The 17,829-nt window shown below is 40.6% G+C and overlaps 1 protein-coding gene across 1 annotated transcript in view; it reads left to right on the top strand.

Moving 5' to 3' along the window:
• The window catches only part of LOC125446869 (tetraspanin-3), a 43,965-nt gene that overhangs the window by 23,849 nt on the left and 2,287 nt on the right, over positions 1-17,829 (top strand). The gene's annotated exons all lie outside the window — the stretch shown is intronic.

Here is a 17,829-nt window from a genome sequence, read left to right as displayed (position 1 = left end):
AAGGATCAACTCTAACGTATGAAAGGTCTGTTCAAAAGTCTGATAATAGTGGGGAAGAAGCTGTTCTTAAATCCATTGGTACGGTTTCTCGAACACTTGTATCTGGTCCCCATGGAAGAGTGTGAAAGAGTGTAACGGGTGGACGGGGTCATTGATTGTGTTATCTGTTTACCTGATGCAACAAGTGTGGATGGAGTCAATGGAAGGAAGGTTGGTTTACAACTGCACCTCCCAGTCGCAAACCATTTCCACTCCCGCTCCCATTCTCTTGATGACATGTCCATCATGGGCCTCCTGCACTGCCACAATGATGCCACCCGAAGGTTGCGGGAACAGCAACTCATATTCCGCCTGGGAACCCTGCAGCCATATGGTATCAATGTGGACTTCACCAGTTTCAAAATCTCCCCTTCCCCCACTGCATCCCTAAACCAGCCCAGTTCATCCCCTCCCCCCACTGCACCACACAACCAGCCCAGCTCTTCCCCTCCACCCACTGCATCCCAAAACCAGTCCAACCTGTCTCTGCCTCCCTAACCGGTTCTTCCTCTCACCCATCCCTTCCTCTCACCCCAAGCCGCACTCCCCGCTACCTACTAACCTCATCCCACCTCCTTGACCTGTCCGTCTTCCCTGGACTGACCTATCCCCTCCCTACCTCCCCACCTACACCCTCTCCACCTATCTTCTTTACTCTCCATCTTCGGTCCGCCTCCCCCTCTCTCCCTATTTATTCCAGAACCCTCACCCCATTCCCCTCTCTGATGAAGGGTCTAGGCCCGAAACGTCAGCTTTTGTGCTCCTGAGATGCTGCTTGGCCTGCTGTGTTCATCCAGCCTCACATTTTATTATCTTGGAATCTCCAGCATCTGCAGTTCCCATTATCTCTGGTTTACATTGGGTTGCTTTTGCAACTCTTTGTAATTTCTTGGGGGTCTTGGGCTCAGCACTTCCCATAACAAACTGTGGTGTATCTGGATAGCATGCTTTCAAAGGTATATCTATAAAACAATGTGAAATTCCCTTCTGTTCCATTTCTCCTCATTCTATTCAATCTTGCCACCTGGTCGTAGTAAAAAAGACACAAACAGATCCTTCAGTCCAACTGGTCTGTGCTGAACATGTGCCTAAACTAAACTAGTCCCACCTGCCTCCTGCTGTCCCATAACCCTCAATCTTTTCTATTCATGTACTTATCCAAATATCTTTTAAATATAGTATCTGCAGCCACCACTTCCCCAGAAAAAAGTTTTGTCTGAGCTTAAAGTGCCTCCTTGTCTTGTAATCTTCCCCCACCCCCAATCCTAGGGGAAAAAGACACCTACCATTAGCCCTAAGTATATTTCTGGTGATTTTCTAAGCCTCTCTGTAATTAAATGGCTTCACTATTCCTCCTATATTAAATGTTTTCTGTGCAAAACATCTTCCACACTTTTTTCTAAATTCGCTGATCAGCGAGAAGCAAAGATCAGTCATCCACTCTCATTCTCTGTAGACAGTTGCAAATACCTCAGTGACTGTTGGGTTCCCCCCCCCATATCAAGGAGGAATTAAAATTTGATTAGTGAGATATATTTGACAGAAAATGCTTCCATGAATGAATGTAACATGCTAACCAATCAGCCTTGAAGTATTGTGCAGTCTAAATTGGTGCGGCCTTTGAGATTTGAGTACAAGAGAAAAAGAAACTCTATTGGTCTCTCTTTCACTAGTCTCTTCAGGAATACTAACCTAGCATTGCATCATAAACTGATAGCAACGATGGGCAGCATAAAGCACAAAGTTAATAAAACCATGTACTGAACACTTTTTTAAAAAACCCCTCCCAATGAATTATGTCACAAATCTCCTGTTGTCAATGTGGACTCTGTAGCATTTGTAATTAATTCCATGCAGTTATATTTTTAATCCATATATTGATTGCTGAGTAGCTGGCCTCTTTTTGGAATGACTGGCGCTGCAAGTTGCTTTTAGAGTGGGGTGCTGGAGACGCCAATTCCCTACACTTAATATCTTGCAATCTTTCAATCAATGATAATCCCAAAGGACACAAGTTGCTAAGGGCTTCTGCTGAGTAGCCAGTGCCCTTGCAGATGAATCAGTGTATATCTCCTCATAATTTAGAATCACCCATTACTTTGTAAATAGCAATTAAACCATTGCGCATTCAAGTAGCATGCTATTTCTTCCAAGAAATTGGTGTCTGCATTTTGTTTTGGTTACTGTTCCAGTAATATGTCCTTAAATATAGTCAGTTGATTTGGGTACACTTGCAAAGACATTGAGCAAGGAACTATCGGAGTCCTACTGGATCTTGGAAAGGAGGAGATGCTTAAATAATTTTAGGGTTGGTACTGTCCAGGTGTGATATGTTGCTGACTTGCTGTAAAGGTTTTTTTGAGTATGCATTTAATCCTGAACTAAGCATGTTGTTGGGTGACAATTTCAACCTTCTGAAAGCTCTAGGTAATGGCCAAATTGCTGCTAATGGTTTTTTTCTCATAAGGATTCTAATTTTTTTCAATGTAAAAGGTAATACCTTTCGTGACAACTTTTTAAACAAAATGCACATGCTGGAAACTGAAATTTAAATGTGAACATGCTAGTAATACTCGGCAGACCAGGTAGCGTCTTTGAAGGCAGAAAAAGCATTGAATATTTCAGGCTTATGCCATTTTAAAGCTAGTTAAGTGCTGAATGCATTGGATACAATTTAATAGAGTTGGCTTGTTGCTTACTTTGCTCAGATTTCTATCATCATTCGCAAGGATGACTCTCTCTCACTTTTGGAGAGTTTGTAGGTGGCTGTACAGACTGCAGGCTCTTAGATTAGGGGTAGGTGGTGGTCTAGGGAAGTGGCCAGTGGGGCGTTGGTGTGGCAACATGCTCCCTTTTTTTGTTTTGCCTGTCTTTCCATTTTTTCCCCCCAGTGGCGAGTCTCTAGGTGGTTGACATCTTTGTGGATGCTCCTCCTCCACTTTGGACGGTCTTGGGCCAATGATTCCCAAGTGTCTCTGGGAATGTCACTTCTCCAGAGTCCTTTGTGTCCTGTGGTAAAACCTTATTCAGCCAGTAGAATGGATTGGAAATCAACTGTTAATTATCTATCAATGTTGTGACTAATAGTCTAGTGGAAAGTAATGATCTGTCATCATTGTCCTTTCTGCCATTGTGTTCAAGTCCTTATTGTGTGTGAGGCTGTGCTTTGTTGCTTTACTTGCCCCCATCAACTCCTGAGGTTTAAGCTTTTCTGCTACCATATTGGAGAAATATAGTTCAGCCTACATTTTTAAATGTATATTGATCTGTTGCATTGTTCAATATCCTTGATTTCAGATCTCCATAAGGCTACCTAATCACTAGTTTTATATCTATTCTCCAACCCTGGCATCCTTTTCCATCAGTCTACCCTTCCTGCTGTGCTTTCAGCCATCTCCAGCCCTGATATCAAAGTCTTTTCTTCTCTCTCTCTTTTTTTCACAATTCCCAGTATTCCAGATGTGGTCTAACTAATGTCCTGCATGTTATCTTCTCAAAGAATTCCAATAACTTTGTTAGGCAGGATTTTCCCTTCACAAAGCTATGCTGACTCGGATTGTTAGTTGGTTTTAAGTCCTCTGCTGTTCCATCTTTTTACAATTGACTAATGTTTTGGCAGGTGTTAAGCTAAATAGCCTAACGTTGCCTTTTGAAATGAAATATGGGTGTTACATTGGCATTTCAACAATCCTCTGGTCCTCTTCCAGAATTTAAGGACTCTTGGAAGATTGCTACCAGTTCATCCACTTCAGTAGCTACTACTATTGATATCTTGAGATCAAATCTGATCTCATTCAGTCAGGTCCAGGAGACTTATCACCCTTAGCCCCATTATTTTCTCTAGCCCCATTTTTCTCAAGGTAATGTACTTATTTCCTTTTAAGCCCTTTGATTTATTTAGTATGTCTGGAATGCTATTAACATCTTCCATTTGAAGACTGAAGTAAAGTATTTATTTAACTTCTGCCATTTCCCCAACCTGCGGCCCCTTATAGAATGTTTGTTAACATTTTATGGACTCTATCTTTCCTCTTTATGTTTAAAGAAACTCTTGATAGTCAATCTTGATATTCTTTTAATTTCAAACCAGTTGTTCAGTTAACCAGCTTCACCTGAGTATCTCCGCTGACTCCCGTTTCAAAAATGTCATAACTACCCCTGGTCAAACAGATCAGTTTTTAGTTACTAGTTTAAAGAACTAATTTAGCCCCAGAAGTTAAGTTGCAATTTTACCCTTCAACGTTAATTTTGGGTGTTTTGGCTTTTAGAATCTTCTGAATTCTATAGTTTACCAGTAATCTTTGCCACATTTTTTCAGTTTGATATTATCCTTAACTAACTTGGTTGACCATTGGCTTATCCCCATATAAGAATCCTCCTTCCTTACTGTGATATGCCTTTTTGTTTGTGAACCATGAACTATTAAAAGTATGCTTTTGTTTCTCAGGTTTGTGCTGCTAAACTCCTTTCCTTGTCTACTCCAGCTAACTCTGCCCTCATTCCTTTGTAAGAAAAACAGAAATTGTGTGGGGTGGGGGGGGGGGGGGGGTGGTGGTGGTGGCAGGCAGGGTGGGTGGGAAAAGCCAGCAGGTCCAGCAGTATCTATGCAGAGAAGGCATTGTTAACATTTTGGGCGCAGTAACCCTTCACAACTTTAGTTTCACACATGCTGTCAGACCTGAGCTTTTCCAGCAGCATCTGCAGTTCTTTTGGGTTTTTCATTCCTTTCTAATTACCTTTTTTGAGGCAATTGTTTCTAACCCAGGTTTCTTGCACTGAAACAGAATAGCACATTCTGCAATGTTATGGTCACTGTTTCCAAGGGCAGAAAGAAACCATTTTGCTCCATCGAGCCTGTACCAACCCTCAAAGCATTCCATCCAAATTTGATTTCTCTTCTCTCCTCTGCATGCCCCCCCCCCCCCCCAAAAAAAATCCACTGGCTCAGAGAGAACTGGAGCACCTGGTGGAAACCTCACACAGTCACCCAAGGCAGGTATCAAACTCTGCTCCCTGGTGCTGAGGCAGTAGTGCTAACCGCTGCTGCCTGTGTGCCACAGTGGCATGGAAATCTACAGAGATTAAAAGTAAGCTGTAAATTTTTGGCAATTTGTCACCAACCTATTGACATCCAAAATAAAATAGATATGTTTGAATGGAGTGAGAGTGATAATGGGAACTGCAGATGCTGGAGAATCCAAGATAATAAAGTGTGAAGCTGGATGAACACAGCAGGCCAAGCAGCATCTCAGGAGCACAAAAGCTGATGTTTCAGGCCTAGACTCTTCATCAGATGAAGGGTCTAGGCCCAAAACGTCAGCTTTTGTGCTCCTGAGATGCTGCTTGGCCTGCTGTGTTCATCCAGCTTCACACTTTATGATGTTTGGAACCTGTTCACTGTGTATTTTGAGCCTATTCATGTTGCCAGTAATTGGTATACAGTATTGGTTTCTGATACAGTTTAAAATCTGGCATCTAAATGAAAGCTAGCATTATTGTAGCTTTTAGTCTTGCAGATGTATCTGTGTTAGGGGCCTTTTTGAAAAATAAAACATAACTTTCTGTCTGTAAGATTACAGATGATTGCAGCTTCTCCAGGCTTAGATTTGATAGCTCAGCCTTTTCTCCCCACTTTAAAAACAAAATGTTTCTCTTTTTTTTTTCCCACACTGCATCTTTTAGTAACAAATGGTGCTTGGAAGGATTTCAGAAAAAGCCCTCGTGTTAATATACCCCTCCCCCATATTGCACAGCATTCCCAAAGCAGTGATGTTGCTGTGAATGCTCCATTTCTACATGTGATGCATGTGATTCACCTTGCTGTCCCCATGGGGAGCACCTGACATCCCTTCTGCTTTCCTGAAAATTAAGTGGACAGTAAGTGTTTATGCTTGAGGGGATTAAATCACAGCCACAAACCTGCAATTATACTTCAGCTGCCCAAGCAAAACACTATCTAACCTTTTTATTTTGCTTTTTAAAATTAAAGACCGCTGAAAATCTCAACTTCAACTTTAAGAACTATAGATTATGATGAACATTCAGTGCATTGCTTTGACCTGGTAGATCATGGCTGGGGCTTTCTTTTGTATTATTATTGACTTTGTGCATTTGGCTGTGCAGTGCACACTGACCTCATTGCTATGTTCACGCAATACACAGTATTCTGTGGCAATATGACTTAAACCAAGCAACTGGAAAGAAATAACTGGATTGAAATTGATCTCTGAAGAAGGGCAGTATTCAGATTCTATAATAGCCATAATTCTGCAGTGAAAATGTACTAGAAAAAGTCAATTGTTATGTTTTGTATTTGTCAATAATTCCCTGACATGTTGCCTCAGTTCAGAATACAAACTCTTAAATCAAGATGTTTTCTATAAAAAATCAAATGTTGCTTTTTATTTACAAGTATAAACCATTCTAGATTAGCACTTGGCATGTAAACCTCATCAGCGATTTACTTAATCTGCAGTGGAGATCTGTTTACGAAGGCTATTTTGCTGCACTTGAAAATACCTTACTGAAAAATCTACTGGCAATTCCTTCTGTTTTGTTAATTGAGACAGAATGCACAATGGGTAGAGACCTTTTTCAATCAACCTGGCATCTCTGGATTATGGATTCACTGAATTTGGGAAATATTCTGACACCACCTCTAAATCAAAACTTTCCTAGATCCGTGTGGAATAATTACTTGCAATAATCCTCACGTGTGCACGTGCACACTTTGATCAGTTGTAGCTGCACTGTGGGCCTAGCTGTGAAAAGTAAACTGGAGGAACCCAAAAATGGAACCTGTTGAAGGATGTTGTTTTTCCAAGCTTGATGCCTGAAGCATGTATAGCCTTTACCTGAAGTTGCTGTGGTGGTGTTTGTTTGGATCTTGGTAAATTTTACTTTTGGTTTATAGTTCATATGATAATTCAGTGTTGGTGACTACAGCTTTAATTAAAACCTCCATTCTCCCTACAAACCTGTTTGTTCAATATGCTGTCTATCAGCTTAACCATTCATTTCCTCCACTGTTGCTGCACAGTGACAGCAGTGTATGTTATATACAAGATGCATGATAGCAACTTGCTAAGGCTTCGAGAGTACCTTCCAAGCTGAAAGCAACAACTGTTTAGAAGAAAGGGCTCAGCAGATAAGTAGGAACACTGCCACCTGCAACCTTCTGTGCAGGTCTCTCAGCATTTGCCCTTGATAGTTTGAGGACTTTAACCCAGTAACAATCTCCCTTAAAGCACTCTGGGTGTATTACAATCGATGGAGTAGAGCAGTTCAAGATGGCTTACCACCAACTCCTCAAAAGCAATCAGATATGAATAACAAAATGGTCTTGGCAGCAATGGTCCTATCTCATGGAATAATAATTACAAAGTGGTGTTGCTATAAATCAATATTTATACTTAGATTTTGGCTTAATGACCTGTTTGGAGAGATTTTAGTCACATGTTGGTGTAGAGTATTCTAACATAGCAATAGATTCAGGTGACAAGTCATTTACTTTGACTGTGGATTGAGTGTTGCATTTTATCACAGTGGTGAGTCATGGCTTCGTAACGATGGCAATGCTGTAATTTGGGCTCCAGCCAAGACAAGCGACAAACAGTTTCAGGCTGCAGGTAGCATTTGGCTCTTGGAAGGGCATAGAACTTGAGAGCCCATTTCAAGGTATTGCTGCAGTCACATTTCGTTGTGTTTTTTTGCAGAAAGATTAATGTACTTTGCAAGTTATCACTGATTTTGGACATGAAAAATTTTCAAAAAGAATGTGAACCAAAACGAGAAATGTGCCACTTAGAATATTTCAGTCTATCCTTCAACATGAGAGATGGAATATCTTGATTTAGTCTGGGTTAATAAGTTCTGTTTTGGTAACATTCAAGGACAAGCAGTGTTTCTGGACAAGCAGAGCAGTTATCTGCCTGTTCTGTCATTTAGCTGCATGATGGTCAATGAATGAGAATTCCAGACATCGAAGTATGGACTGAATTGGTCTTGAGATAATTGAATTTTAAGTATTTCTAACATTAATAAATATTTATATTTCCTACTTGGAAATGTGTTTTAGGTTTGACGTAGGATTACCCTGCACAAACTACTCAATTGTAATTGAGAGCAAGCAGTAGATGTAGACTATCACTCAGAACTCCCCTGTACCCATCTTTTATTTGGCTGCAAAATAATGGGTCACATCCTGAACCTAACATGAATACATCAACAAGCAGGCTGCAGTATTTGCAAGAATGATGCCAGGATCAAATTTGCTGAATATTTTATTGCCTCCAGTTCTTTGGAGCACTGGTTGTTACAGTACAGTGTAGAAATTCAAGTGCCATGGCAGGTCACCTGTCCTGTAAGAGTCAAATTGCTTATCAGTTACTAGTTGGCAGGAATGACAGGTTCATTGGGGTCAGGGAACAAAGGAGGCAGGAGATTGTATTTTCAAGTTAATTACCCAGGCTGTGCTGTGGGATTGTATACATCAGTCAGCTTGGAATCTACTGTGAAAATATCTTGTAGAGGGACTTTTTAAATTTTAAGAAAAGCAAGAATGTGTGTTCTGGCTTTGAGTCTGGTTGTTCAACCAAACTGCTATCTGGAGAAGCCACTATTATTTATTTTTTTATAGTTTCAAATCACCCTCCTTTTTTGAGTATTTCAAATTGTCTGGTCTATTTTGAGGCAAAAAGCCAGCATTCCTTCAAATATCACCTGGTGACTTCCAAAAGTATGCATCTGTGGGCATTGAGATATACTGATGGCTCAAGGGCTCAGACACTTACAGCACAGAAGGCAACCATTCAGCCCATCTCTCCTGTTAGCCTTCTACCACTGACCTTTAAATCTACACCCCCGATTATTGACCCCTGTACTAATAGGAAAAGTGTCTTCGTGCCTACCCTATATCTGTCATAATTTTATACATCTCTATCAGGTCTCCTCTTAGAGTGGTGAAGGTTATCAGAACCCCAGTAAAGAACACAGTCCATCCAATTTTTCCTCCCAGCTCAGGTTCTCCAGTCTAGGCAGCCTGCTGGGAATTCTGTTCCATCTCGAGTGCAGCCACATCCATGCTGTAATGTAGACCAGAAACGCAAGCAGTGGTCCAATTGTAACCTAACCATTTTTATACAGTCTCTACATAACCACCTATTCTTGCCTTTGTAAGCAGAGACACAACGCAGGTACTCCATGTGACTTTTTAACCAACCTACCTGCCCTGCTGCCTTATTGAATCTATTGCCATGGACACAAATGCCCTTCTAATCTTCAGTACTTTCCAGGGTCCTACCTTTCATAGTGTAATCACTTGCCTTGATTGTCCTCCTGAAGTGTATTTCTGCAATTTTGTTTTCCTCCAGTTTGAATCCATTTGCCGCTATTCTCCTTAGCTGATCAGTCTGTTGATAGCATCCTGTAGTTTACAGCTGTCCTCCACTACTACATTTAAGTACAAACATTAATGGACGTCACAAACTGTAAGGATCCCATCATTGAGCCCAATGGAATCCTGCTGGAAACAGTCTTCAAGCCACATAACATCTACCATCAACCATGGGATTAACTTTCTTGACCAGTCTGCTGCTAGGCTTTCTGAAAGCACTGTTAAATTCCATGTAGAACACATTAAGTATATTATTCTCATCAAGAGCAGCTGTATGGTCTGAAACTGGCAAAGAACTCCTTTGACACCTTGCCCATGGCCAGAGAGGATTTGAGCGTTTCTGCCAGGGTTGCTGATAACTTCTCCCTTGCCTCCCTTTTGTTGTCCGGGTTGCATTTCGTTCGGGTCTATAAATTTATCCCCTCAAGGCTATTTAACTCTATATAGTACCTGCTCTTTCTCTGAAATAGAATGAATTAACAGATCTATACCTGTTTTGTCATTTATTAAAACAAACAAAGCATTGTGCTGACGGTTCCATCTTTTACAAGAACACATTTTCCCTGTGTACTCCCTTGAATGGCTTTGTATGCTTGGACAGTTTTATCTGCAAATAGCTAATATAGTGTAATTCAGCCAAATTGTATCTTAATTAAATGAGCTTTTTATGTTTTAAACTCTTATTTCTAGCCCATCCATATCATTTTTCTTAACTATCTTATCTAACGGAGTTAAGATAATTATTTCTAAAATGCTCCCCTACGGAATGCCTTCCACCTGGCAGGGCTCGATTCTGAATATTACTTCCAGAACTGCTGTCTCCTTGTTGGGCTTTATGTACTGGCTATAAAGGCTGACCTTGCATTAAGAATTTTCCCTCCTGCTAAGATCCTCGACTATTACTGCCTTATTATAGTTGCACTTCTCAAATTTAATAACATTTTGATTCTCTATATCTCTCTCCCTGACTGGGGACCTGCAGTACATATCCAGCAGATTTGTCTGAGGTTTTTCCAGAAGCTTTTGTTTGTTTCAGATCTCCACCATCTGCGGTCTTTTAATTCCCAATACAGTTCACATCCTGCAACTGTTCACTCTTCCCTTTTGGATGCTAATGACACCCATGTGACATCCATGACCCAGTACTTGGGAGACATAATACCATCCTATAGTCACACCTACAGCTGGAAAGTGTTCTAGTGACCCCCAAACCAAAGCTGGAACTTGAGTTGCTCCAGCTGGAGGCACCGCCCGAACATGTCATCCAGATTGCCGGGAGCATCTAGGATTTCTTATGTTATTCCTTACTCCTGCTTAGGCATGCACAAGGAAAATCTTATTCTTGACTATATCCTGAATTCCACTCCAGTCTGGCCTGTCTGCTTCTTTGCAAGGGTCACTTGTTTCACCCACTCCATTACAGGCTTTCAGCATTGCCAAGTACTCCTCACTTTACCTGTTCCTTTCGACCTGCCACGAACAGACTGATACTTCATGGTTCCATGCCATAAATTGGGCAAGCTCTGTCTGACGCTCTGCTAGGTTCATATATGAAGAGTACTCACATATGAACTAGGAGCAGAAGTAGGCCATTCAGCGTTACATGCCAGCTATACCATTCAGTCAATCATGGCTAATCTGTTGTCCAAATTCCCACATGCCCTTCTGTCTGCATTAACCTTAGACCTAGGCAGGAATCAATTTACCTGTGCTTTAAATTTTAACACCCCCCCCCCCCCACCCCTCCACCACCACCACGACTGTCTTGAGGTAGTATTCCAAAGTCCCTCAGCCTTCAGATTTCCCTCATCTGTCGTAAAAAGTGATTCCCGAGTATTGAAATCATGTTTCAAATTCACACTCAAAAGTAAACCTCTTTTCCACGTCCTCCTAGCGTAGGCTACCAGGACCTCTTAAACTCAAACCAAATCACCCTGGCTGTTCTGAACTCTAGTGAAACGAAGCCCAGCCTATCGGAATAAAACAACTACTCCCTCCAGGTATCCATCTCGTAACCTTTTTGACCCACTTCTCTCCTTGAGACCAGAACTGTATGCCGTATGGAGTAGTTTCACATCCTGCATAACTGAAGTATAATTTCTCTTGTAATAAATACTAACATTCCTTTAAGTCTTCCTGATTAGCCTGCAGATGCAGCATGTAACCTTTTTGAGAGTTTTGCACAGGAACACCTGGATACCTCTACCTTGGAATTCTGACGTTGAAATAACAAGTTAAATTCCAATGAAATGTAATTCAATGAGAACATGAAACCTCAGAACAGGAGGGAGAAATGATTTGCTACGGCAATGAGGGAGCTTGGGAAATTGGCTTTGAGTAGGTGTTCACTTGCATTTCTGCTGACTTTGGGTTCCCTGCAGATATTTGTACTGATGAGAAATCAGGAGTTGAAGTTGCATTCTGGGATGTTTTCAAAATGTTTTAGTTAAGGTGATCTTTTGGCTTCTCATATTTTTAGAAAGCTAAACTGGACCACTAATTAAATCTAACTCTAAGTTTACTTGTGTTTAAAATTGAGGAATTAAGGAAGAACCCCCCCTGAACCACTCATCATGTCGAAAGGCATGTTCCATATCTAACACTTGTTAATGTACCTGAAACCAACTTCCTTAGTGTAGAATTATAAACCTGCCCAATTCATATCTCCAGTCATCAGTTCCTAAAATCTGATACTGTATGCGCCATACTGTGTTTACTGATAGTTAAGCTGAATTCTGAAATAATTGATTCTCCGAGGTGACTTGCGTTTACCACTGTTCATGAATTTGTGCTCTTATCTCAATTGGCACAGTTTTATCTTCACTTGTCACCCTGGTGCTCACTGACTTGTGTTGTCTCCTAGGCGGTGAACCTTTCAATTTTAGAAATCCCATCATTGTTTTCAAGACCCTTGCCCCACCACAGCACAGGCAGAGGCACACAAATACAGACTCGTGTACAAACATTGTTTAAACTTCTGCAACCTTTAGAACACCACATTTCATCAAGTCCAGTTCTTAATCACTCCAATGTTGAATGCTATATTTTCAATTGCATCAGCCCTGAGACCTGGAATTTCCAATCTAAACTGCTTCACTTCTCCATCTTTCTTTTTGCTCCTTAAAAATGCTCTGATCAAGCTTTTGCTCAACTGCCCCTGTGTGCCACAATGTCAAACTTGTTTGATTACTGCTCCTTTGAAATGACTTGACACACTTCCCTGTATTAAAGATACTGTATAAGTACAGATTGTTGCCACTTATATTTGCGGGCTTTGGGACATTCTGGGAGCATGAATGGTGTTATACAAGAGTTAATTTTTGGATGGAGTTTACAGTTCAGTAACAAAGCCACTTTATCAAGACTGTTTTATTTTGGGCCTTTGACGTGTTTATGCTAAACAGCAGGCATTCTAGATCTGATAATGTGCAATAAGACAAGATTAATTGACCTTGAGTAAAGGCATCCCTCAGTAGCCTGCTTACATTATGATGGTATTTCTCAATCGGTTTGAGGGAGAAAAGAGGTTGACAGTCAATGTTTTGAACTTAAATGAATTGGGAAATTTAGGTTACAGCCTGGATTCTGTGACGTTTAAGGCAGTGTTTTGGAATATTCAGATGAGGGGTTCTGAAGCTTGCTATCTGTGTGGCTACCTACAGAGGTTAAAGTTCATTTCAAGGTGAAAGAAAAGGTAAATTCTGCAAAAATGAATAGCAGGACAGAATATAAATGGCAAAGAATGACTTGATTTAAAAGCTTGAGAAATGGGGAAATTTAGAGTATCAGTGAAAGGTGTATAAAAAACAGTTTCTGCAAATATTTGAAAGGAGGAAGAGAAAATGGTATTGGTCCTTGAAAGAGTGTCTGATGGGAAATGGCAGATGATCTGAACAGGGATTTTACATTTCTCTTCTGCAGAGAATATGGGTAACATCTGACCAATTATTACAAATCAGAATATGAAAGGGCATGAGTAATTGTATAATTACCAGGGAAAGGTACTGAGAGTTGGAACAAAAATCAGAATCTCCTGGTTCTGACAGATTTAATTCTAAGACTTTAAAAGATGGCTGCTGCTGGTTTTAATTTCCCAAAATTTTGTAGATTCTGACAAGTTTCATCAGGTAGGGAAATAGTGGTTATAAGTCTCCTAACCAAGAAAGGAGGGAACTAGAATGCCAGGAACTACAGTCCGGTTAACCTGACACTTATCATAAGGAGAATGCTGGATTTTATTAGAAATAATGGCAGGTTATTTAGAAAATCTCAATGCAATTGTGTGGAGTTACCATAATTTGTGAAAAGGCAATCAAGTTTGGCTAATGTATTAGCTGCCTTTGAAAATAACAAATTACAAAGATAACTAGGAACCACATGAGGTAATCAATTGAGATTTCTAGAAAGGAATTGGTGAGGTGCCATGTCAAAAGTTCTTATACAAAGTAAGAGTTCATGCTGTAAAATAAATGAAGAGGACTGGCTGGCTAATAGGAACCTGATGGCTGGTGTAAATGGGTTGGCAGGATAAGTAGTATGCTGTTAGCCCATGCTGGGACCTCAGTTATTTGCAATTTGTATCAATGATGTAGATGTCAGAACCAAATTTGCAAGTGGAGTATAAGAGGGAAAAATAGTACCCTTGTCAATTTTGACAACAAGAATAGAAACAGCATATTTTAAGTGGAGAAATTTTGAGGTACAGAAGGATCCTGGTACATGAATCACTGTTAGTATGCAGGTACAGAAAGTGATCAGAAACACAAATTGAATGCTGTTGCCTGTTCCATGGGGAGTGGAAAATAAATTGGGGATGTTTTGCAACAGTCATATGGGGGTTGGTGAGGCCACATCTGGAGTTGTGCATAGTTGGTTGCTTGTATAAGAAATGAAGTGTGTTAAAGCAGTTCAAAGAAGGCTCAGCCAACATCTTGGATGTGGAGAGGCATCAAGAGGAAAGATTGGGCAGACTAGCCAATATCAAATGGAGTTCAGAATGGGAAGTAACCTTGTTGAGACATAGTTGCTGAGGTAGCTTCCAATACAAAAGCTGTCATTAAAATTGAAAGGGTTCAGAAAGGATTTACAAGGATGTTGCTAGGGTTGGAGAATTTGAGCTAGATGGAGAGCCTGAGTAGGATGGGGCTATTTCCCTTAGAGCATTGGAGGCTGACTGTCCTTTGTCCTTTTTATAAAGGTTTAAAAAGTCCTGAGGGGCATGTATAGGGTGAATAACCATGATTAAGTGGGAATGTAAAGACGGCAATCAGATCAGCGATCGAGATAAGGTGTACAGCTGGATGAACACAGCAGGCCAAGGAGCAGGAAAATTTTGTAACCCCAGATCAGTAATCATGATCTCATTGAATAGCAAAACAAGCTATGGAGGTGAGGGTGGTGGGGTTGAGTAGCCAACTCCTATTGTGTTTGTACATGCAGCTCCCTTTATTCCAATCCCACATTACAACAAGCTAACTGATCAATACTGTTATCCTGAAATGCAGCCTTAAACTTGCTCTTGTTTTAAAAGTTGCCCCCTTCTCTACTTTTTGTTTTCCCCAACTATCTCTTATGGATCTGTAAGAGTTTATCTTAATTTATTATTGTAGTTTTGCAAAACTTGTTGATGCCTAACTAGGTCCACATCAAAATGGGGTTTTTTTGCCACTTTTGCAGTAGGCTTCAAAAGCAGATCTTTTGTTCTAGTGACTGCTTTGCTTTGCTTTGCTTTGCTTTGCTTTGCTGATGGGCAGCTGGCCTGCAGCAGTTTGCTTGCAATTTGATTCGGGGTGTGGGAAAGATTGAAGAGATGACATGAGTATCCCCCTTTTTTAGCATTGTAGTCTACTCAATGTTATTTACCAGTTTGATTTGTTGTGTGACTCACCCTTGGGTGACTGAATAACTCTGCATGGAACAATTGAAAATTCTCTCTTGGGTGGCTTGTAGTTTTTCATCACCCTGCCCCCACCAATCTCTAACATCTTTATTTTCCTGTCTTAGAGAGGAACCTCCTTTTGACTTAGAGATTTATCCAAATGCTGAGAAGAGAACTGCATTCAACAGTGCCTTGCCATGCCCTTTGTGCATCTTAGAAACAATAACTTACAAATTTCAGGCCTCTGTCATTGATTTGCACATACCTAGTCATTGTATCTCTGATTTGCTATCACCTGTAATGGTACGAGTTGAGGCAGAAATGTTAAGAATTGTTCACTCCTTGAATAGGACTGTGGTATCTTAAGGCAGGCTGTTTGGTCTTATCTAATGAGGTGTTTCTATTTATGATTTAAGTTGTTCACAAAGCTTGATTTTCTGTTGGAACACTTGGGACAGTTGGCTGAAACTGAAGGTTGAGACCTGTGATAAATAGACATCCCATGTTAATGCAGTTTTGTGGTTGATCTGACTTTTTTTGCATACTTTTCAGGCCCACTGAATACAGCATTGCCTCCAATGTGCACATACAACACTATAAAATACTATGGTGCTATAAATCTGAAATATCTACCAACAATTCCTGGAAATACTAGGTTGTGCAGCATCAGTTGAGAAAAGCAGAGTGAACGTATCAGGTTCTGATTCAAGGTTATCAACCTGGAACTTTTTACACTTTTTTTTCTTTCCATGGAATCTGCCAGACTTGATAAGATATACCTTTTCCTTTGTTTATCATCCATTCACTGGGTATGTTGAGTTGAAACTTGCAATAATGGTGTGAGTATCCAGTAAAACAGTTTCATGAAATATTGGTTCCTTTAGTGAATGCTGACACCCTGAAAGCATGCTCAGTGCGATTTATGCAGTACCTCTACCAATGAAGTCATTCTATTCTGTCATAGAATCCCTGCAGTGTGGAAACAGACTCTTTGGCCCAACAAGTCCACAATACCCTCAGAGCATCCCATCCAGACCCATCCCCTTAATCCCTCCTAATCTAGGCATCCCTTGAACACTACAGGCAATTTAACATAGCCAGTCCACCTAACCTGCATGTCTTTGGACTGTGGGAGGAAACCCATGCAGATACGGGGAGAATGTGCAAACTCCCCACACGGTTGCCCAAGGGTGGAATTGAACCCGGGTCCCTGGCACTGAGGCAGCAGTGCTGACCAGTGATCCATTGTTCTGCCCCAACTCCTGTTTGCTCATACGTATTTGTGCTTATTTGGATGCTGCCTTTTTTAAACTGGGCAAGCATTTCAACATCTGTGCATGCACAGAACTTGCCACGTGTGCAATGAGATGCTGTCGGTTGGGAGAGACGGACAAATTGACACACAGGATCTTCCATCTTCCAACTTCCAACTTTCAACCTGGCCTTGCTTCAAGAGTTGTGTAGTGACTTTGTTCCTGACCAGAACAGGAGAAGACATTGAATTGTGGTGCAGCATGAAATTGTACATTTACAAATGTGAATCAGGTGACACTGGTCTATGATTTGCCTGATCTATTTTGCTTGGAACTGAGTTGTAACACCTATTGAACCAGTGTAGTTAATGTTAGGCTGCAAAGTGCTGGACCTATTTACAAAGAGTTGGTAATTTGAGGATATCGTTGTGATTTTAGTCAGCAGGCAGAATTAATAGAATGGTCTTCTAATTTGTGTCCAAGTGTAGAAAGGAGTTTTACTTAAGTTCTACTAATGAGTGACATTTAGATCTGAAATGTTTTCAATGCCTTGCTAATTTTAATGTGGAAATGGAAATGAAACTTTACAATAAAACCTCAAATGCCTTATGGCAAATGCACAAAATTTTGGAAGTATTTCAATAGAAGCTGATGATTGAAAAGCCTTGAAGTTTTAAAGTTCATCTTGTCCATCACCAACAATGGAAAGTTAGTGAGTTGTTTGTTTATCCCACATTTGTCATTTGATTAGCTATGCCTTCTCTTTGTATTTGCTCTTGCGAAATGAACGTCTGAATTGACTCCTTTGTAGTTTTGTCCAAATTTGCTTTTCACTAACTTAATTTTGACTTCCTTCCCAACAGTGCTCTTGGTGTACCTAGACCGCATGAACAGCAATAATTTTAGAAGTTGGCATACCACAACTTTGAGGCCAGTGAGGGGGTTGGGCATTAATGCAAGCACAGCCAGTGACCCATTCTGCCTCTAAACATTTTGTTTTCGGTGTATGGATCCCCTAGTTTTCCAAATCTGGAAATCAGTGTGTTAATACTCCAATCAATGTACGCGGAACCTCAGGAAACTGAGTGGCCATTTGGATAATTGAATATGCTCTGTCATTCAGTTGTGGCTGATGTTTCTCATACTCCATTCTCCAGTCTTCTCCCTGTAAATTCTCCCTGCAAATCTTGTTCCCCTTTCCTATCAGTAACGTTTCTATTGATGTCTTCAATGCACTCAATGACTTGGCCTTCACCAGTCTCTCT

Source organism: Stegostoma tigrinum, chromosome 36 (assembly GCF_030684315.1).
Source record: "Stegostoma tigrinum isolate sSteTig4 chromosome 36, sSteTig4.hap1, whole genome shotgun sequence".
NCBI lineage: Eukaryota > Metazoa > Chordata > Chondrichthyes > Orectolobiformes > Stegostomatidae > Stegostoma > Stegostoma tigrinum.
This window is presented reverse-complemented; position numbering and strand designations above follow the sequence as displayed.